Here is a 23,430-nt window from a genome sequence, read left to right as displayed (position 1 = left end):
AAAACCATTTTTTGAAAAATAATTAATTTCTTAAAAAATAAACAAAGAATTTTCTAAAAAATAATTTAATAAATAGGTTCTAGAAACCAATATCTCTTTCTCAAAAAATGTAATTAAAATAAAATAAAAAAGAAAAAAAAACCTAATTAGAAATGGACTTCTAGAAATCCATACAATTTTCTCCTAAAATAAGCAAAAAAATAATCAATAAAATGTATTTTCTCTTTCTTTATTTTCCAAATTATATTGCAAAATAAATAGAAGATAATTAAACTTATTTTTTATTTATTTTTATAATTGAAATTTGAATTTATAAAAAATAAATAGTAAAAAGCCATTGGATATTCCTAGGATTATACCTTTAATTTTTTTTCAAAACAAAAAACAACAATAATAAAACCAAGTCAAAGGTTCAGAAATATAAATGTGGTTAGTATCCCTTAAAAATGGTGAAATTGAAGTTAGAGATAAATTATTTAGTTTTGATATAAATAGTCATTAGGTTGAGAAGAAAAGGGGGAGGGTCTAAAAATAGGCATAAAAAAAGGAGTCCATAATTTTTTTTGAGAAAGTTCCATAAAGCCAAAGAGAGAAAAAAAGAAAGAGAGAAAAAACTGTGAGTTTGAATCCAGTGAGGTCGATTTCAAAGTCAAGGTCGCATAACCCTTTTCTGGCAAATCACGTCCTACTATGTGGTGTCAAGGTAAAAGCTTCAGTTGACTAGCCAACTAGAGCGAATCAGCTCGCGAAACATAGGCAGGTGCAGTCCTCCTCACGTAGGCGTGAAGTACACGGTCATGGCTTCCTCTCCCTACGTTTGATTCCCTGCAGCCACTTGTAGCGTAGACACGGTGTTCCCTTCGTTCCCGCCAACCAGAAGCGGCTGCATGTTGAAAGAGTTTTCTTGCTTGCTTATTGAGGAAAGTTTCTGATTTATTTTATTTAATGATAGGTCGATTCTTTGCTTGTCATCTCGGCTTTGTTGGAATAAATTCCAACGCCGGTATAATGGTTTCAAGAATATTCCTTTAATAAAAAACTTAGTTTTATTGAATTATTAACAATTTCATACCATCTCGACTTCGTTGGAATAAATTCCAATGCCGGTTTAATGATATGAATTAAGCAAATTAATACAAGTGATAATGAGTGATATTTATTTTCGTTTTCCTTTATTAATCAAACTACTTCCTTATGGAAAATTGTAAAGAGCAAATAAATAAAGCAATTAAGTTAGAATTTAATCGTAACTTATTTTGAAGGGTTGGTATAAAGAATAAAGAATAAAGCAATAAATAAATGTTAGTTGCGGAAAGTACATGATATGACCAAAAGTAAAAGTTAGTAGTTACATCACTCATTATAACTGTGTATTTTTCCTTTTCACAAAGATACAATTTATGAATTAAATTGCACTTTGATTCAAGGTTTCTTTCTTTGTCAACAAATAAAATTTATAAGTTAACACTTTACTATTTTACATTTGCATCTCTTGCAAGATTCAATTGTAGTATAGTATAGGGTTATATTGAACCATAAGGAATTGCCTAATAGAATATTATTATAAACATGTTATATTACTAATAAAATTTAAACATATTTTTGATTTGGTTTTGTTTATGAAATATTAACATGTCAACATAATCATAAAACAACTATTATAAACAAATTCTTGAGGAGGAAATTAATTGGAAATATGGAATTATTTCTCTACTTGATTTTTGAAAACATTACAAGTTATGTGTTATACATTTGGTTAATTCCACACATCATTTCTAAATCCTTCATCTAGTGTCCTAGAGTGATAAGATGATTTTCAAATCTTAAGTAATGCACTAAATAATAGTTAAGTACCACTCGTCAAAGTAGGTTGTCACGCCCTACTTCATGCTCCATTAACTTTATTTAGCCTTGAACATAAGTTGCTTAAAATAGATGTTTGATGTGGTACGTGAACTAAGATGTAGGTTATACTTTTTAGTTCACTTGACAACACTTAAGAAGAAGCATTTTGGATCTTTAAATCAAGTTTTAGGTGATCAAGCTAAAACTACATTAAGAACTTCATAAAGAATCAAAACTTAACCAAAAAGTAATAACTTGAATGCATTAATTTCAAAAGATAAATTAAAGAGAAGAAATTACACCATAATCCAAGTCAATTTGTAGGAGCATGAGTCATCTATCCAATGATGAAATGCTTTTTAGACCAATATGAGATTACAAAATTATGTTTTTGCATCTCATTTGTCATCTCCTTTCTCCTCTTGAATTAAGAAAGAAAAACTATAAACTACACTTACCTAAACTACTTTGGAGTAGAAATTCTCCAAGAAAATTACAATAAGAAGATGTAGAAGAAGAGAGAATTCGGTTTCAGAGAGAAGTGGAATGTGAAAATGTGAATTAGAATGAGAAATGAATTTTTTAAGCGTTGAAGTTCCTCCTATTTATAGGATTTTTTCGCCACCGCCAAGCTACTCACCAAACCCTTCAGCATGGGTTTGGTCATTTGGCCAAGCAGCTTAGTCACCTGCTTGGGGCTGACTCACCCAAGCTAGTTTTGTGCTACTGGCCCAACTATGGTGAGCTACCTCTGAAAAGCCTATGGAGGGTACTTGAAATGAGGTCATGCATGAGGTTATGTTTGCTTGGTGGCTAAGTCAACTTGACCAAGTTGTTGGTGCACACTGCCAAGCTGCTTATTAGGCACCGCTAAGCTGCCTGCTTGAGCAGCTTTGACCGTGTTGATGGTGATGTGGCTTGGTGCTTGCTGATCTAGTCAGGTGTATGGTTTCAAGCTGGGCGGTCCAGGTGTTCTGCTAAGCTGTCTGCTTGAGCAGGTTGGCTTGTGTCGGGCTTGTGTTCTAACTATGCCATGCTTGTATTTTGAATGATTAAAATCCAACTTGAATGATTAAAATCCAAAACACCAAACAAATAATATTAACCAAAACACCAACTTGAATGATTAAAATCCAAACTTTTGTAAATTAAGAAGAAGTAGAAATTACATAACCTTGTTCAAAAGAAAATGTTTAGGAGCATGATCCATCCATCCAAGGATTGGATACTTTTGAGTTCCAAATGAGAATACAAAATTGATTTTTGCATCACATTTGCCTTGAATTCTATGAAAAACTACTCTAAAACTAGCCTAAAAACTACCTAAAATGAAAGGAAAAGAAGAGGAATCAACTAGGAAAAATTTAGAATGAATGTACAATGTTTTAAAATGAGAATTTCGTGCCTTTTTATAGGACAAAGTGCTGGATGCTCAGCTGCCTTGTTTGGCAGCTAAGTTGCTCACCTTTGGCCCCTATGAAGAGCCACTTTGGCCCATACTTGACTCCTATGGTGGGCTAGGTTACATGCCTGGTGACACCTCCTCCTTCTTGTCATAGCCTTATGTCATCCATGAGGTCATGTTCTTGGCCTTTAAGCAAAGAAAAAGTAAGATGTTCCATGATTTGCCAAAAAATCACTTTTCTGGTGCGCCAACCGCTTAGCCCACCTGTTTCCCCACTAAACTGCCTGTTTCAGCAGCTTGGCTGACCTGCTTCCTCGCTCAGCTACATGTTTCAGCCGCTCAATTGATTGGTTCCACGCTCAACTGCATGTTTCAGCAGCTTAGCTAACCTGGCCTGGTGCTTGTTGCTGGCTGACCTGGCCTGGTGCTTGGTGCCTGCCTGACCTGGCCTAGTGCTTGGTGTCTGGCTGACCTGACCTGGTGCTTGGTGCCTGGTTGACCTGGCCTGGTGCTTGGTGCCTGGCTGGCCTGGCCTGGTGCCTGGCTGGCCTGGCCTGGTGCTTGGTGCCTGGCTGACCTGGCCTAGTGCTTGGTGTTTGGCTTGACTGGACAACTTTGTGCTTGATTTCTTCATGGTGAAGCAACCTTTTTTCCTTTGATTTGTTACTTGATCATGCAAAATTCACCTAAAAAGTGTTAATTTAAGTTGGTTTTCTACAATTTGCATAGGACAAGTGCCATAGAATGATGGTGAAAATATATACTTTTGGCACTTATCATTGGGTCATTTTTGAATTATTGCAAAATTTGATTTGGCCCAATAACCCATTTATATTTTCCCACATTTCTTTTGAAAAAGTTCTGATTTACTTTTCCTAAAACTCAAAGGATTTTTATTTTTAAAGAAAAAGTTTTATTTTTTTTACTTTGATTATAAAAATTGTTCTTCTTTTTGTCATAAAAAAATTAAAATAGAAGAAAGAAAAAAAATGAAGGGAAAAACATAGTATATATATTCAAAATGTATTGGGTTGCCTCTCAGCAAGCGTTATTTTAACGTCATTAACTTGACGTATGTTACCTATTAAACCATATTTTTACCACCTTCTTTCTACTGCCCTGTTGAGCATGGCTAACCCATCACATTATAGTGCTCTCTCTGATTAACTTCAGTATTAGCTGAAAATGTTGATTTCTGATTTTTAGCTAATTGTTTGACCAGCTGCCCAATTTGAATCTCCATATTTCGAAGAGAGGCATCCGTATTTTTCTGGTTGGAGATTGTCATTTGCATGAACAGATTCAAAGTGTCCTCCAGTTTAACACTTTTGTCTTGTGTTGGGTGTTGGCACTGATTGTTCCTCGGGTAGAATTGTGCTGGTGATTTTTGAGGATTTTCTTGTCTCCATTGCTGATTTCTTTGAAACTGATTATTACCCCCTTAAGGGTAATTATTCTGAAAGTTCTGCCTTGGAGGATTGCCCACAAAATGGACCTCCTCATTTTGCAATGGCCCTCCTCATGATTATCAGTACAATGATCACAACTATAAACTTGCTTCTTTGAAGATTCCCGTATTTGTCGAGGTAAATCATTAAGCTTTTGAGTCACTTCACCAAGCTGTTGTTGAAGCAGTTCATGTTGATCTAGCATTACAGCTGTTGAACTTAATTGAACTACTCCACCTCTCCTTGGTGGTGGTCCTCTTTGATGCTGACTTTTCTGGTCATTCATTGCCATGGATTCAATTATATTTATTGCTTGTTGTGGTGGTTTGGTTAAGAGTTGTCCGCTAGGAATAGCATTTGGAATCCACTTGTGCTGCTATTGCAAACCATTGATAAAAATATGGATTTGAGTTTGCACATCAAATCCATTATTTGGGCACTTCCTAATCATAGATTTGAATCTATCCTAGGATTCGTAAAGACTTTCCCTAGCAGTTTGAACAAAGGTGGATATTGCTGTTTTTAAATTCATAAACTTTCCTTGCGGAAAGTATCTGCCCATAAATTTCTCCTCCACCAGATTCCAGTCATTCTGAATGTGCGGAGGTAGATCTAGAAACCATTCCTTAGCTTTCCTGATTAGAGTTAACGGAAAAAGCCTAATGAAAGTGGTATCCTCTTTTGTTTTAGAGACACCAACAATTCCAACCAACTCATAGAATTTCGTGAGGTGGTTGTATGGATCTTCATGTTCTAGCCCGACAAACGGATTGGCGTACATGAGCTGTACTAGTCCGTACTTTATTTCTGGTGTCTTTTGGGTCCCGAATGGTCTCCCAATTCTAATTATGTTCCTTGGCGTAAAACTAACATATCCTCCAGTGTTTGGCTGGTTTTCTGCCCTTGATCCTTCACTAGTTTGCTGAATATTGGCCATTGATTCTAAATTCTTCTTGGCTTTCCTTTGGGCTTTCTTTTTCTTCCTTAAAGTTTTTTTGAGTTCTGGGTCGAAAGAAAATTCAACCTGTTTGTTCCTGCAATGCATGCACCAAAGGAAATTTTTCTGTTTTTTCATAAAGAAGGTTAGTGGTTAAGAATAAACAAGAGAATGAGACAGAAGTGGAATGTGAAAATGTGAATTAGAATGAGAAATGAATTTTTTAAGCGTTGAAGTGCCTCCTATTTATAGGATTTTTCTGCCACCGCCAAGCTACTCACCAAACCCTTCAGCATGGGTTTGGTCATTTGGCCAAGCAGCTTGGTCACCTGCTTGGGGCTGACTCACCCAAGCTAGTTTTGATCTACTGGCCCAACTATGGTGAGCTACCTCTGAAAAGCCTATGGAGGCTACTTGAAATGAGGTCATGCATGATGTCATGTTTGCTTGGTGGTTAAGTCAACTTGACCAAGTTGTTGGGTGCACACCGCCAAGCTACTTATTAGGCACTGCTAAGCTGCCCGCTTGAGCAGCTTTGACCATGCTAATGGTGACGTGGCCTCGTGCTTGCTGATCTAGTCAGGTGTGTGGTTCAAGCTGGGCGGTCCAGGTGCTCCGCTAAATTATCTGCTTGAGCAGGTTGGCTTGTGTCAGGCTTGTATTCTGATTGTGGCATGCTTGTGTTCTGATCATGCTAGGTTGGGTCTGGCCATTCCAGACTGGTGTCCAGGTCAGCTAGGTGTGGGCTTGGTCCAAGCTAAGCTGCTTAGTGAGCAGCTTCATGTTGACTCCATATTTTCCACATAGGCCAAGTCTTGTTGAGTCATGCTTAAGCACATAGCTTACCACATCAAGCTTAAGCATGTCATTTGATGATCATTTTCGGCCTATTTTAAGCACTTTGTTTGTGTTTAATTAATTCTTCTCATTTCCACCAAAATCCTACAAATTATATTACAAGAAAATACACAAAACATATATACAAGATTATGATATTTTATCCAAAAAGTGTTGAATTAATCTGGTTTTTTCAATTTATCCAAGGATAAGTGACATGGAAAATGTGTGAAAATTATGTATTTTTGGCACTTATCACTGCGTGACATCATTAGGGCTGTTATGCGCATGTCTAGTGCCTGTGTGACACATGGACATTCATAATTGCTTCTAGCCGCATAGGATCACTTTTCCTTATTTCTACGTCTTTTATATTATGTTTATGTTCATACTAATTTGCATACTATAAAATCATATCCACTTAAAAAAATTTATTTTCTTTTATATCTTCCGAAAGTCCAATTACAGAAATAAAAAGTAAATATTAATTTTATTTATGAATAAATAGTAATAACAAAAAAGTGATAAAAATCCTTTAATGTAGCTAATCTTTTTTATGTTTTTCTTTCTTTTAACAACTAATTAAATTTACTTTTTTTATAATTAAATATAAAAAATTTATTAACAAAAACTTAGAACCTTTCACTAATTTAAAATGACTCTTAATAAAAAAAATTATTGATTCAAAAATACTTTCATATTACTTTATTATTAGTGTCTATAAAAAAATTATAACTTTTTGGGGATTAATCAAAGAATGGAGGTAGGTCATGGTAACATTTTTTATTCTCATACCATCATTGAACTGTCGTGTTACGACATTTCTTTTCACTAGATTAATTTCTAAATAACAATAAAAACAAAAAAAATATTATAATTATTTTCAAACCTCTTTAAACTGAGAAGTGGTGCAGACATTAGTTTATGTTGTTTCATCCTTAATAAAGAGATAATTATTTTACTAATAAATAATTTTAAAACCTATAACTGTGTAGTCTTGATTTCCTAAAGCATTCAGAGATAAGTATGAACATGATTTAATATTGTTAGACACAAAAATGAAAAAATAATCATTTTGTCTTAGCTAATTTAATTTAAAATAAATTAAAGGTATTTAAATCGTGTAATTGGCAAATGTACCATTTAATTACAAGTGGACGAAGTGCTAATATCTTCATCGATCCGTAATCAACTCCTGAACCTTGACCAATGTGTTTGAACTAAAATATTTTTCTACATTTTTTATTATAAAATGTAGTGACGACTCTAAGAGGTCCCATAACCGAAAATTGGGTGCGACAATAATAATAAATAAATTGAAGGGTACCAATTTGGATGGCTATTATCCCATTATTACAGACAATATCAAGACACTCCTTTCCTTCAAACTACTCCTTCCTCAACAGTTTCAACTGAGGATCTTCATCCCTACCTTGACCAATCTGGAAATACATCAGTGTTCGTTGACATTAGCTTATTTTATGTCGAAACAAAATAGAATAAGAATATGTTGATAGAACTATTTCTTTAACAAAAGGAATCTTTTTCCCTTGAAAAAAATCAAGAACAACATCCACTATATGAAATCAACTAAATAAAAAAATGGGCATCTTCAAACTGAACAAAAAAAACACTAATGCTTTTATTTGGTTGAAAAGAGTAAATAGGAAGAGATGAAGGGGTGAGAAAGAGAAATATGATAAATAGAGTATACTTTTGTGATGTTTGGTATCAGAGAAGAATGAATAGAAAAATATATATTATCTTTCTCTTTTGTTTGGTCGGATAGAAAATGAGAAGAGAGACGATATTGTGATTCAAGTAACAAAAGTATCCCTAAAATAAAGAAAAGAGACAAATAAATGTTGTTTTATTATTAATTAAAAATAAATTTATAATATTAAATTATAAATTTTATTATATATATTTTATTATAATTTCAATTAACATTTTCAATTGATATTTTTTATATCCAAAAAAGACTTATTTATATTAGTTATATTTAAAACCATAAAATAGATAAAATAAAAAAATTGAAGGCATATTTACATTTTATGCAAAATTTTCATCATCTCTCCACTTTCTGACTAAATTAGGAAGATAAAGATTTTTTGGTGGGTCCTCTCTACTTTTTAACTGTATATAAGTTTTATATATTGTTACTGTATTATTGATATATTCTATAAAGTTGACAAACATCTGTTGTCCTATATGGTGTCCCAAACCATGTCACGAACCAATGATAATAAAATAACAATAGAAAAATAATAAACATTTATTTTTTAATTGACACGACATACACTACAAGAAATTTGCCATATACCTACGGACGCTTATAGTGACAGCTAATAAAACTGTTGGTATAGACATAATATATCTATGCACGTATAATAAAGCGTACGTATAAGTATAATATAGCTACAGATGTCTAAGTTCGTAATTATAAGTATTAGTGACATAATACATTATGTAGGTATAGATGCCTTATACCTAGAGAAAGTAATGTTTGTAACTATATGCTTTAACAACGGCTTCAAAACCATAACTATAGATTGCATATACCTACATATGCATACTTTTAGAACCGTAGGTATAAATTGCATATACCTACAGATGCATATTTTTGAAACTGTAGATATAGATTACATATACCTACAAATTCCTACTTTCAAAACCATAGGTATATATATATATATATATAACTTTTTTTAAAACCTTGGTCCTAAATTAAACATTTTGTCTTTTTAGTTCCTAATCTCTAATCCCTCTTACTTACACTATCCAGAGTCCGTATTCCTCCATTAATGACTAAATCGATTTTGAAATAGTTAAAATTTAATCGTTTACGAAATAGATGAAGCTGAAGAAACTAATGTCCACACCGCATCAAATCTCAAAAATATTTTTAAAATAGTTGAGAATTTATTTTTTGATTAAAGAGTCAACTCCTTGATTATATTACTATAAGAGAATCTATATTATTACTTAATTTCTATGAAATAAATTCACATAGGAAATGAACCAATAAAGAATTAGAAGTAATAAAGAACAAATACTGAGTAATAAAGAACAAATATTGAGTAATAAATAATAAATATTGAGTATAATTAGAAGTAATAAAGAACAAATATTGAGTAATAAAGAACAAATATTGAGTACAATTAGCCAAATACACTTATACCTATCTTGCTCTCTCTCTCTCTCTCTCTCAACGTTGTTGTTGAGGTGTTTTAGGCATGTGCTTCTCTTTCTCTCCCAATACAAAACGGTAAAGAACAAGGTGAGACAGAAACGTTGAAGAGCCGACAACAACGAAAGAACAAGGTGCGTTTCTCTCTCTTTCTCTCCCCTTGGGCACGAAAATGTTCATCTTCTTGAAGAAAAGTTTATGTTTCTATTGGAAAGTCCCAACATCCATCATATGTTGTAGCAAAACAAGTTTATGTTTTTTCTTCTTATTCATTGAACCTTAAAAAAAACAATTGCATTCCTTGAACCCTAAAAAATTGAATTTATGAACCCTAAGAAACAATCGAATTTATTGAATCTTGTAAAAAAAAACATTTGTGAAACAAATCTCAAAAGGCTTTTTGATGAAGTAATTAGCTTTATTTATAGAATTTGTAACACAAACAGGAGCGATGGTTGTAACACTTCCAAGTTTTAGGTATATGCTTGAGGTGTTTGTGAAAATGACTCAAACAAATTGTCTCTTGCTTTTTTACACTCCATGTGGGTCTTTTGTAAACTCCATGCGGGGTCGTTTTTTAAACTCCATTTAAAAACAAAAACAAAATCACACAAAATAAAAATACACCGTCTAATCCTTATTCTTTTGTCACATTATGACAAACAAAATATATGTATTTAGGCAAGTTTAATGAAATATTAATAGCTATTTTTTTATTTTGTTTGTAGTATTAATAGATACTTTTATACTAATAAATAATTAGTTGAGTGATATTGGTTTTTTATTTTTTTTAGCATTATAGATTTTTTTATTTTGTTATCTTGTTTGCAGTATTAAAAGATTAGTGTGTTGAGTTTTGTTTAAATTTGATTTTGAGTGATAGTGGGGAAATATACATTGCTTAAGCATCCAATACAACAAAGTTTATCTACAATCATGAGTTTTACTTGTATTGTTAAGGAAAAGATAAGAGTGAAAAAAAATCATAAGTCTTGAATGAGCTTGTTTTACAACCACCTTCATTACACTCAAAAGCATTCATCAACACAAACATTTTATTGATTCTAAATATTGCATGGATATAAATGCTAATAAGTTTATGGAGGTTGTGATTAGTACTATTTTTGGAATGATTTTACAATTATTGTCAATATTGTTGTTCTACTGATCTGGTTGTTTAGAATTGCTTATGCTAATGTTTGACCTACTCTAGCATATGTGCATGATAAGATCCATAAAGCAAGGATAACTATAAAGAGGGTATTCATGGATAAAAAGTCATTCTATATGCTCTATACAATAATAGTTATGCATCAAAGGTGAGATAAATAATTTCATATAAAATTACAAGTACTAAGTTGTATGTGTTGTTAATGTTGTTATCTTAGTACTATGTATTGAACATATCCTGATTTGTAAAATGTAATGATGTTTTATTAGTAGTAATTATGTCTTTGTATTAGTTTAGATCTTTATTCATTTAGTGCACAAACATACATATGATTTTGTTTCTACAATTAAGTTTAGTTTAGAGTATATTTGGTTGTGTTGACTTATAAGTCAATCAACTAGCTTTTGTTTGCTAAATGAGCTTAAAATCTCTAAAGTGGTAAGTCCATAATCGTTTATTTGGAGATGACTTGTAACTCATAAGTTAGGAGCTTATTTTAACATACACCTATTAGCTTAATGTTTATACCCACTTTCCCGACAACCGTCACTAAAACTTATAGTGACAGTGAAAATCCGTAGGTATAGCGACTTAAATACGACGAAAAAAGTATCCATAGGTAAAAGTTTTTTGAACTATACCTACGGTTTTTTTATCTTTTACCTACACTTTATGTCCGTAGGTATATGGCAAATTTCTTGTAGTGATATTTCCATTAGTACGGAACATGGTTTGACACACTAGATCTTTGTTTCAATAAATTTTCTCTTTCTCTTCTCACTTTCGTCTCATAAGTGGGGAGAAAAACTTTTTGTGGACCCAACCACTTTTTTCCTCTCTCCTTCTTTTTCTTTTCTCAACCAAATGAGAGAAGTTTTTCATTTCTCTTCAGCTTCTCTCTCCCACTTTTATCTCTTTTCTAACTCTACCCTTCCAAACAAAGAGAAATTATTAGGACTTAAGTACAAGAGTATAACTTAACTCAAAAGACTAAACTATTAGGTAAGAGAGTTTCATGGTTAGTATCACATTGAGTTTCTATGCAACCCAATGTGAGATTCCTAACATAGCTCCTCCATTTAAGTGGTAACATCTATTATGACTTTCACTCTATTGACAATAAAATGAGGTAGCCCTTTCTCTTTTGCCAGTTTCAGTATCTATCATCATTTGGTAATATAACTTCATACAGTATGTAGGTAACTCTTTCCGTGGCAGAACTCTCAATAAAATCACCAATTATTAAGACTTAAGCCTATAGGTGAGAGACTCTCATAACTTTAAGTATCACACTGAGTTGGCTATATTATCCATTGTGAGACTTCAAAACCTAACCCAATAACACAAACCTTAATTAAATAAAATTATAAACTCATTTTTTTGTTGAAAAAATAAGCTAAAAGTATAATTTCCAAAATCATGAGTTAGTTTATTCTTTATTAGCTTTTTTTTCCCTTCAATTTTTCCAATTCTCAGTTTACACAATCATAACATTATATCTCTCCTCATTTTTACTCTTCCTCCTTTATCTCTCTCCTCTTTTTTATGTAATTCGAGTTTAGCAACTTTGTTTTCTACAAAAAAAAAGTTGATAAACTTGAATTATTTGTGTGTTATCTAGTTTTTTAATATTGATCTTGATTTTTATTGTATTTTATTTTAATATATTTTTTTAGCATTCAATATGCAATATTAATTTTTTAAAATTTTATAATCAAAATATATATAATGATAAATATTAAAAAAATGTATATTTAAAAAATAGTGTAAAAAACAACCAAAATAATCATAACATAAACAAATAACATCTTACTATTTTCTGTAATTTACTATGTAAACTTTTTTATACCTTATCCAAAAAAAAAACAAATTAGCTTATATTCAGTTTTCACTTAAGGTACTCAAAAATAAACATATTATATTCTTAAAAAATTTAATCTCACAGTTTATAATCTCACAACTTATAAACTGAAACTGAAAACGTAATCCATATCAAACGCACAGGTTTCAGTTTATAAATTGTGAGATTATAATTTGTTTATGTTTGAGTACCTTAGCTGAAAACTGAATATAAACTAATATATTTTGTTTGAGTACCTTAGTTGAAAACTGAATATAAACTAATATGTTTTGTTTGGGTAAGTAGAAAGATTGTCGTTTATTTAGTAAATTACATAAAAGGGTATAGAGTTATTTGTTTACGTTATGATTATTTTGGTTGTTTTTTACAGTTTTCTTTAAATAGACATTTTTTTAATATTTACTATCATATATATTTTTACTAAGAAAATTAATTTTTAATAGTGCATAACAAAAGGCTAAAAAATATATTAAAATAAAATACAATATGAAAACTAATATCAATATTAAAACACAACATGATATATAAATAAATAGAAGTTGCTACACTCGATTACACAATTGACAATAAATAATACACAAATGTAAAGTTTATCACAAATGTTTTAATAATCTCATCCCTAATATAGTTGTGATGGATTAAAATGGAAAGTGGAAAAATTGAAGAAAAAAAAAAGCTAACCTAAAATAAATCAATCCTTAATTTTGGAGCTTCTAGTTTTGGCTTAATTTTTCAAAAAAAACTAAGTTTATAATTTCATTTGGTTGTCAAACATACATATATTGTTTACATTTTAAGTTTATTTTTCAAAAATAAGCAAAAACTAAATTTTTTAATCCTTATCAAACACAGACTAAGACTTTGGTTAAGTAAGCCTAGATCTATTTTTTAATATAGCAACCTAAGCTGATAATTGACATAGGTTATGTAATATAGCAACCTATTTATGCAAAACGAGACATTTTCTGACTCATCTTTTCATTTATTAATTTTAATCTAGGAAAGATATATTATTGTAGTGAATATTAATTATACTACAAAAGTTATTCAAAAGGATAATAAGGAATACAATTAGAAAAGGAAGTGATAAAATCATTCATCTTAAAAAAATCACAAGTCTAGTTTGGATCGAAAAGATATTTAATTTCCTATATTATGCTACTATCTTCATTCATATATAGAGATACATAAATAAAAACTTCATTTATAATATATTAATCATGTTTTCAATTTTGAGATAGGTAAATCAAATACAAAATATTATACAATATTTGATTAATACATTTTCTCCAAATCACATGTATTTTCATTCAAAAGTAATCTCATTCAAATCAAGAACATCCACAAAATGATAGGATTAACTTTCTTAACGACATTTTCTTTCCATTTGCAATACTCAAACCCAGATTCTTACATAAGACGAGACAGAGGTGTATCACCTCTTATGTAAACTACAATTTAGTTATACCATTAGTAAAATGTCTAAGCATAGTAGATTCTTAATTATATATAGATATTTATTATATATACCAGTCTAACATATCACATAAACATTTTCAAAACTTAAGTCTTCCTTCGTATACTTAAATAAGCTTTCGGTATAAGTTCTTTATCCTAAAAATAATGAGATATCATTAACAGTACTAAAGAAAAATAAGTTTCATGGAAAGCCTAAACTTGATAAATAGAATAAGTTCCACGGACCATTTGTAGGCTACATCCTAGGACTTTATGAAACTTTCTTAATCCACATACCAACCCTGTGCCTAGTTGTCTACAAGCTTGATGACCGCATGTCCTTGTTCTAATTCTATTTTGTTTATGTGTTCCTATTATTTTATTTTCAAATTATTTAGCATTGTCAGTCTTGTTATGAATATCTATCATGTAAACAACTTTTATTTTGTATTGGTTTATGGTCTCAAATCATTTTCGGCATAAAATAATGATACATGTTATGAGTCATGACCTCAAGTTGATCTAAATAGGTTGATGTCAAAGGTTATATATTTCACCGGACATATTGCGGGGCACAATTAAAAATTATTCCTTAACAATATCCTTACATTTTATCTCCTTTCCATCTATTTTCTTTACTATTTTATTCTCTACATCTTAGCATATTATCTCATTTTCTATTCTTACTATGTCCAAGCACTGTACTAATCAACAACAATGTATTCTAAATTTATACATACATTACACTATTATATCTTCATAATGTTTGTACCTAAATATTCACTAATTATATTTTGAAATGAAGTAAAGGTACAAAAGTAGTAGGCCATTTAATCATCACATATTGTGCATAAGCTTTCTCAAGCACCTTTGTGAGGGATTTTTATTTTGACATGATGTTACTATTACATATGCCCAAATCACATTTATTATCTACCTTATTTTCGAGAGATATATTGATCAATTCCGATCGAGATGTATGGATCCATGGGTCTATGTGTCTATATAGATCCTAATCCTGTTCGTGGATTAACGAAAATGTGCAAAAGCTCTATTTGCCTCTGCCATTCCTTGAGAGAGGAAACGACCAGTAGAGTAGGTGCTCCATATCGTTCCTGCTGCATAGGTCTAAGGTAATTCACAGTGAAGAGTCACAAGTGAGACACCACGTCTTGAACCAAAACCTTAAGGCATTAGTTCCATGGGCCTTTCCTTCTTTTAAACTCTTTCACTCCTCCTTACATATCCAATGTGGGACTTCACACTTGAATAAACCCAACACTTTTATTATCTTACATAGAAAACAAGCTGAAGTAAACTCCATTCAATATGAACATTCACTTCTTTTACCAATATCTTACAAAATTAGAATCTTAGTAGTTCACATGGAGATCCCCATTATGGATACAAATTTCCATCCCAACTGGTAGCTACATATTATTAATCTTAAAAGCTTGATATCTTATATTATTTTCATAGGTTAATGGATTATCATTTGTAGGCAATGAATGATATAGAAGAGAACAAATTAAAGTTGCAGTCTAAAATTAAATAAATATCAAAGTTGATACTGATAGGTAACAAAAATATATCAGATAGATAACAAACTAGTATATTGTCCATTGTCCAAAGTGCAAAGACTATACTTTTTATTAATATAGTCTTCTATAAGTTTAAAAAAGTTTACAAACCATATCATTACATGCATACCCTTACAACATGTACTTGAGGAAATCAAGGTAATTTCTATAAATAAATAAATCAAAAGAATGTTGAGCTAATTAAATCAAATCAATTTCAATGAAAAGAGCAAATATATTTCATGTCAAATAAGTGTAATGTACTTTCTTATAAAGAAAAAAACGAAAATTTATCTTCTAATACATGCATCTTTTACTTTTATAGGCATGTGTTACTAAATAATTCATGTTATTTTTTATTCTAAAGTTTTTGAATATTTGGTATTTAATTTAACGAGAAAGGGATACAAAATAGATTTGTTTTTAATGGAATTGTGTGCATGTGACGCTAGACTATTGCTACATATACTAGTGCTCTTATAATAGATCTTAATTTAATAAAAAATTAAAACAAGAGTAAGAAATACTACAAGAGAGTAAGAGTTGAGATAATGAATGAACATGAAAAACAAAGAACACCATTTTGAATGTTTGTTTTTTGGATAAATTGGATATTTATCCAAATGGGTATATCCTATATAAACATTTGATATGATGGATGGATTCAACTTCATCTATTACTAAAGTTATCGATTGAATTATATTCATTTAAATCTATCTACTCTAATGAATTGATTTAATGTTTTTGGATTTCAATCAATTATAGATTATGGATAATTTTACCACATCTACCTGCAGTATTTTATTAGTCTTAAAAGGAGCATCCACGACTCGAACATATGAACTTAGAAACTAGTCATTGTTTTCATTAAATAACATTAAATTAATGAAGTATAACAAAACACATAGGAATAAGCATGAGAGCATTAACAGTTTAATTGAATTTCATGTCTTATCAAGAATGATGTAAGCCATTGAATTTCATGTCTTATCAAGAATGATGTAAGCCTTATAACTCTAAGAATGTGCTTAATACTTATTTACTTACCCGAATCAATGGACCCAGAGCTTATTGGGACATGTGACTCACAAAATTTATAACAAAAAATCTTCTGTATATAATCTTCACTATATGTTGATGCTATTATATATTATTTGTTTTTAGAGCTAACTTTGATGTTATTAGTGACTAGTGTAATAGTTAGAAGAGTTTTTCTTCACATGACTATTATGAAAATTTGCATGGAAAAGAATAATTGAAAGATTATTTAATTACTGATATTGAGATACTTATATACTATGAACCATGGATACTGATACGTGTGTCGGGTACGATACGTATCCGACACGTCGACACGTATTTTTTCCAAAATAAAGGATATGATACGTTCAAGGATACGCGTACAAAATAATAAAAATACATAAAATATGATAAAATTATAAGTGTAAATCAAAATATCCAAAGTAAAAAATATGGAAATTTAAAATCATTATCCTCCATAACAAATCTATCTTATTCTATTTTAATGAAAACGAATCTATCCTAAAATCATTGCCCTCCATAACAAATATATTTTATCTTATTTTAATGAAAACGAATCTACATTATCATGTTTTATTGAAAATAAATCTATCTTATCATGTTTTATTGGAAACGAATCTATCTTATCCTGTTTTATTTAGAAATGAATATATGTATCCTATACTTTACTGAAAACGAATCCATATATCATATATTTTATTGAAAACGAATCGAATACGTGTCTTAATATTTATTTATTTTATTTTATTTTTTTAATTTTTGGATACTCTAGGGATACGTATCCTTTGGGAATCCGACATGTGAGGGTGTTTGACGAATCTGTGCTTCATAGCTTATATATAATAACGAAAATGTAAGGAAAAATCATTTAATGTTTGAAATTCCATTATTGAGAAAATATTATTAAGAGTTTTACCATATAGTTTACATGTAAATTATGAGTATATCATGTACTCACATCAGTAACTAATATCTTTGTTTATGAAATAAGAAACATATTAAAGTTAACTCTTATGCTGGATGTTAAAAAGTTTAAAAAATTATGTATTGAGAAATTATGAATTTATTAATTTCAGAAACAGTAAACTTGTTTTCTCAATGTACATTTACCTTAATCTATCTCTTCATTATCCTCTCTTAGGATCTGGGTTAACATAATCTATAAAATAAATATGACATATTTTTTAATGCTATAGACTACACACATGTCTTTGCCCCCCACAACTTAATTAAAAATCATAATTCTGTCACTACTTATAAGTTATTGATCAACGAGATTCTTATATCGATGGTGAAATTTGAAATCACGACGTTGTGAATTATTAATCAATTTTTTATTGACTATGCTAACATTTATTGGCTAAACCTAAACCAGTTTACTATGGTTTTTCTTCGTAGAAAATATCCTTACTAATTTCTCCCATCTTTGTTATATTATCATCTTCCCTCCGATTAGGATGGAAACAAGTTAGGATTGGTTAAGACTTTGGTTAAGTAAGCCTAGGTCTATTTTTTAATATAGCAACCTAAGTTGATAATTGACATAGGTTTTGTTGGTGAGAGTTGGTCAACCCTATTTATGCAAGATGAGTGATTTTCTCACTCATTTTTTCATTTATTAATTTTAGTCTAGGAAAGATATATTTTTGGAGTGTATATTAATTATACTACAAAGGTTATTCAAAAGAAGAATGGGAAATACAGTTAAAAAAGGAAGTGATAAAACCATTCATCTTTAAAAAATCATAAGTCTAATATGGACCAAAAAGATATTTATATTCCTATATTACACTATTATCTTCATTCATATATAGAGAGAGTACATAAATAAAAACTTCATTATTAATATATTAAACATGTTTTCAATTTTCAGAAAGGTAAACCAAATACAAAATATTATACAATATTGATTAATACATTTTCTTCATTTAAAAGTAATCTCATTCAAATCAAGGATATCCACAAAATGGGAGGATTAACTTTCTTAATGATGTTTTCTTTCCATATGCAATACTCAAACTCAGATTCTTATATTCATAAGGTGGTTTGATGGTGAAGAGGGCGGTCGTAAGGAATGAAGTGTAGGAGTTTGTGGGTTCGAGTCCCACCATCAACAAAAATGGGAGTTATAAGGGTGGTTTGATGGTAGGGTGTAGGAGGTTGAGGGTGAAGTCTCACTCACAACTCACAACAAAAATACTAACATATTAATAACTAACATACTAATATTTACCGATAAAAAAAAACATATGTATCATCTCTTATGCCAATTGATAGTACAAAAGAAAAATAAACTTTATGAAAAACCTAAACTCTATAAATGAATAAGTTTTACGGAACATCTGTAGGCTAGATCCTAGGACCTTATGGAGCTTTCTTAAACCATATACCCTTCTAATGCCATGTACTCTACGAATTTCATGAGTGCATGTCCTTGTTCTATTTCTATTCATTCGGTTTATGTGTTCCTATTATTTTATCTTTAAATTAATCAGCATTGTTAGTCTTGTTATGAATATCTATCATGTAAATGACTCATATTTTGTATTGGTCTTATCAGAAGCTCATCGAGAGTAGAAAATGATTGGGCAATATATGAATTGTCATCAGTTAGTTGAACAAATAGAGCACACTATTCATATTTTTGTAGAAAGCTTCAGGACTGACTAAGTGAAGTGGGAGCCCTATGACCTTGAACATAGGCAATATCGTGCTTTTTCTAAAGACATTGGTATATATATATAATACATATATAAAACATTATTCATATAAAAACATGAGCATAATAAATTTGGGTCTTAGAAACATATATGGATTATTAGAATTTAAAAGTTAGTTATTGATCAAATGATCACTTATTTTAATCTTGAACTTTCAAATAAGATTCAATAGTTCATATTAATTATTTTCATTTCTCGCAATAATAACTTTTCTAACATGAGTCACTTCATATTCATATATATATATATATATATATATATATATATATTTAGGTATTTTTAGTAATAATGTATTGGGCTAATAATTAGTTACAATTTATTTACCTTAGAGTTAGTTGATTAGTTAGTTTTAGTTATTAGATTAGTTAATTTTTCTTATTTATATAAGTCTTTCATTATAATTTTTCTATTCATTCAATATATAATACATTTAATTTATTCAATGAATGAATGAAATTCATGTTCTTTTTTTCTTTTTTGCTCTTGATTTCTATTATTAGAAGAAGTTGATGAAGTTTGGCATGTCTAGAGCATCCTTAGACCATTATCTTATTGCCCTGAGTATATTTGTTGTTCTATTTTTTGTACCATTTCATGTATCATCATCTCTGATTGGTTAAAAAAAGTTATTTAAGTTAAAATAATAATTATTAAATATTTTTTTGACCAATCATATTTTCTGGCATATATAGTATTCATACTCTTACTTGTTGCATATGTCACCCAAAGTGGACCACCACGAAAGTGAAGCCAATGTAAGTTTTGTTGTCTAACTATGCATGATACATGGTGGCTATGATGGACATCATCAACCTTCACTGAGAACCTATAATGTATGTTCTTAATCATGATAATATAATATTACGATCAAATAGGAAGTGCACAAAAGCGTTGTTATACATTTAAAATACGCGTTGTTGAACTGCAACTCTAGCTTAGTGAGTGGTGGATGATTTATCACCAAGTCAAAATTATAGTTTGATTAATCCAAGAGTTGGGTCGTGATCAAGGCAGATGGGTATCGTGACCGTGCTACTACTTGAGTCATGACCGAGCCAATTGTGCAATCTGACCGTGCCAGGAAATAGGACTTGACCGAGCCATGACCGAGGAAATGTATCATGCACATCAAGCCAACAAATCTGACCGAGACTTTGGCGCATCAGACGCACCAATCTGACCGAAGCATGGTGCATCAGTCTATGCATCAGTGGCGCACCAAATCCTGCATTAGTGGCACATCAGTGGCGCATTAAATCCAGCTTGGGCACATCATTTTTATTTGGCTTGAGACACTTTGATGATACTTCTAGAAAGATGGGATTGTACTAGAGCATCTTATTTTAGCATGTGTTCAATTAGGAATTAGTTAAGTTTGTTAAAGTTGCTAGGATTTGTTTTCTGTTTTTTGAAGGGTTTCTTAAGACCCAAGAAAGTAGTATAAAGGCAAGCATTGTATTCCATAATAATCAATCAATAAAAAAGTTACATTCGTATTCATTCTTCCAATTATATTTTCGAATTCCTTTATGGTATCAGAGCTCTCATATTGAGAGCTCTGCTGCAAACCCATCTTTTTTGCCTTGATTTCCTTGATTCACTTGATACATCCTTCTATCTCTCTTGTTGCACCATGGCTGACTCAGAATCAGATGAAGTTCAACAAGTTCTTCCTCAACTGCACACTTGTGTCACCACCTCTGGATGGAAAGAATTATGATACATGGCATAGGTCCATGAGAAGAGCTTTACTTTCGAAAAACAAATTCAAATTTGTTAATGGTATGATAAAGATGCCCAGTCAAGATGACCCAACTTTTGATGCATGGGAGAAATGCAACGCGATGATAATTTCTTAGATAACAAGGTCACTCTTACAACACATCTCTTAGAGTATAGTATACATTGACAATGCCTAAGAACTTTGGGAAGACCTTAAAGAAAGATTCTCAAAGGGTGATCATTTCAGAATGTCTGATGTACTTCAAGAAATGCACTCTATAAGGCAATGAGACAAAAACATATCTATATACTTCACTAATATAAAGACACTGTGGGATGAGCTTGACTCTTTGAGACCTTTTCCTACATGTACATGCCACAACAAATGCACCTGTGAATTCTTGAAAACATTCAAGAAATATAGAGAAACAAAATATGTCATCTGTTTTCTCAAAGGATTAGCATATCAATATAGCAACATCAAATCTCAAATATTGCTCATGGAGCCCCTTCCAGATATAAAGAATGTTTTTGCTTTGGTTATTCAACAAGAAGGAGTAGTCTATGGAGACAACAAACATGTTGTCAACAGTATAAACACAAGGCAAAATTGGAGAATTCAACCTAGTAAGAATTTCAACAAGAACAACTTTGAAGGCAAGACTAGAGATGGTAAAGCATAGTCCAACAACACGACAATAAACAATTTTGGCAGAGGATATGGTGGACAAAGTAACAACAAGATATGCACTTTTTGTGGTAGAGAAAGGCATACAGTAGATACTTGCTATTTCAAGCACGGATTTCCTCCAAACTTCAAGTTCAAGCCAAGGACCACTACTGGTTTTGTGAGCAATATAACAAGACAAGATCCTAATCCAAATACAAAAAGAGTACACCACCTGATTCCAACCAATAAGAACAAGGAGCTCTAAGCTTCAACCCTGAGCACAACATAAATCAAATTGCAGAAGACCAGGAGAATAACAATACTATATTAGGTATATCTCTTAACTCTTGGCTGCTTGACTCAAGGGCCACTGATCACATTAGCAATAATATGTCAAACTTCACATGTTATCATTCCATTAAACCAATAGTTGTTCAATTACCAAATGATTCCAAGATCATCTCAAAAATCATTGGAACAGTGACTCTGTGTGATAATTTAGTTTTGCAAAATGTCCTTTACCTGTCTAATTTCAAGTACAATCTTATCTACATTCAAAAACCAACTTGCTCTAACCATTGCAAGCTTGTTTTTTATAAATCTTTTTGCTTTATTCAGGATATGACTTCCTTGAAGATGATTGGTCATGCTGGAGTCTATAATCACCTCTACATTCTCAAGGGACATGCTTATGCTAAAAATAATTTTGTGCACTCTGTTAACACACTACATCACCACATTATTCCTTGTTTTGACCTTTGGAATTTTAGATTAGGGCATCCATCTCATTTCATATTGAACTATATGTATAAATCTACACCTTATGTGAAGTTTGATCAAAATAAAGTTTGTGATTTCTGTTACCTTGCAAAGCAATCCAAATTACATTTTCCTGTTAGTGATTCTAAGACCAAATAGGTTTTTGATCTTATCCATATAGATATTTGGGGACCACTAGGTGTTCCCTCCTCCATGGACACAAATATTTCTTAACTGTTGTGGATGATTATAGTAGGCATACTTGGATTTACATTATGACCTCTAAAGCTGAAACCAGAAAGCTTGTTCAAAATTTCACTAAATTTGTTCTTGTTCAATATAATACTGGAATAAAAAAGATTAGGACAGATAATGGAATTGAATTTACAATGCCTAACTTTTATGTTCAAGAAGGGATTCTTCACCAAACCTCTTGTGTTGAAACTCCACAACAAAATTCTGTTGTGGAGAGAAAACATAGACATATCGTGAATGACACTAGGTCCATTCTCTTCCATTCTTATCTTCCAAAAGGCTTTTGGGGGTATGTTGTTAGGCATGTTGTCTTCCTAATCAATAGGTTACCTAGTAGAGTTATTGGAATGAAATCTCCCTTAGAGATGTTAACTAACAAGCAGCCTGAGTTACACAACCTTAAAGTTTTTGGTAGCCTCTACTATGCATCTACTTTGACTCAAAATAGATCTAAGTTGGATCCCCGTGTAAAAAGATCATTATTTCTTGGATATAAGCTAGGAACAAAAGGGTTTGTGTTGTTTAACATG

The 23,430-nt window shown here is 31.0% G+C and overlaps 1 long non-coding RNA gene across 1 annotated transcript; it reads left to right on the top strand.

Moving 5' to 3' along the window:
* The first annotated feature begins 10,089 nt into the window (after positions 1-10,089).
* On the top strand, positions 10,090-23,195 carry LOC109336845. Its single transcript, XR_002106383.1, has 3 exons — positions 10,090-10,204; positions 13,024-13,029; positions 23,180-23,195. It is a non-coding gene; the product is annotated as an uncharacterized LOC109336845 (long non-coding RNA).
* The last annotated feature ends 235 nt before the right edge of the window (positions 23,196-23,430 follow it).

Source organism: Lupinus angustifolius, unplaced genomic scaffold (genome assembly GCF_001865875.1).
Source record: "Lupinus angustifolius cultivar Tanjil unplaced genomic scaffold, LupAngTanjil_v1.0 Scaffold_1_17, whole genome shotgun sequence".
Taxonomy (NCBI): Eukaryota; Viridiplantae; Streptophyta; class Magnoliopsida; order Fabales; family Fabaceae; genus Lupinus; species Lupinus angustifolius.
The sequence above is the reverse complement of the archived record's forward strand: the minus strand, read 5'-3'. Positions and strand labels throughout refer to the sequence as shown.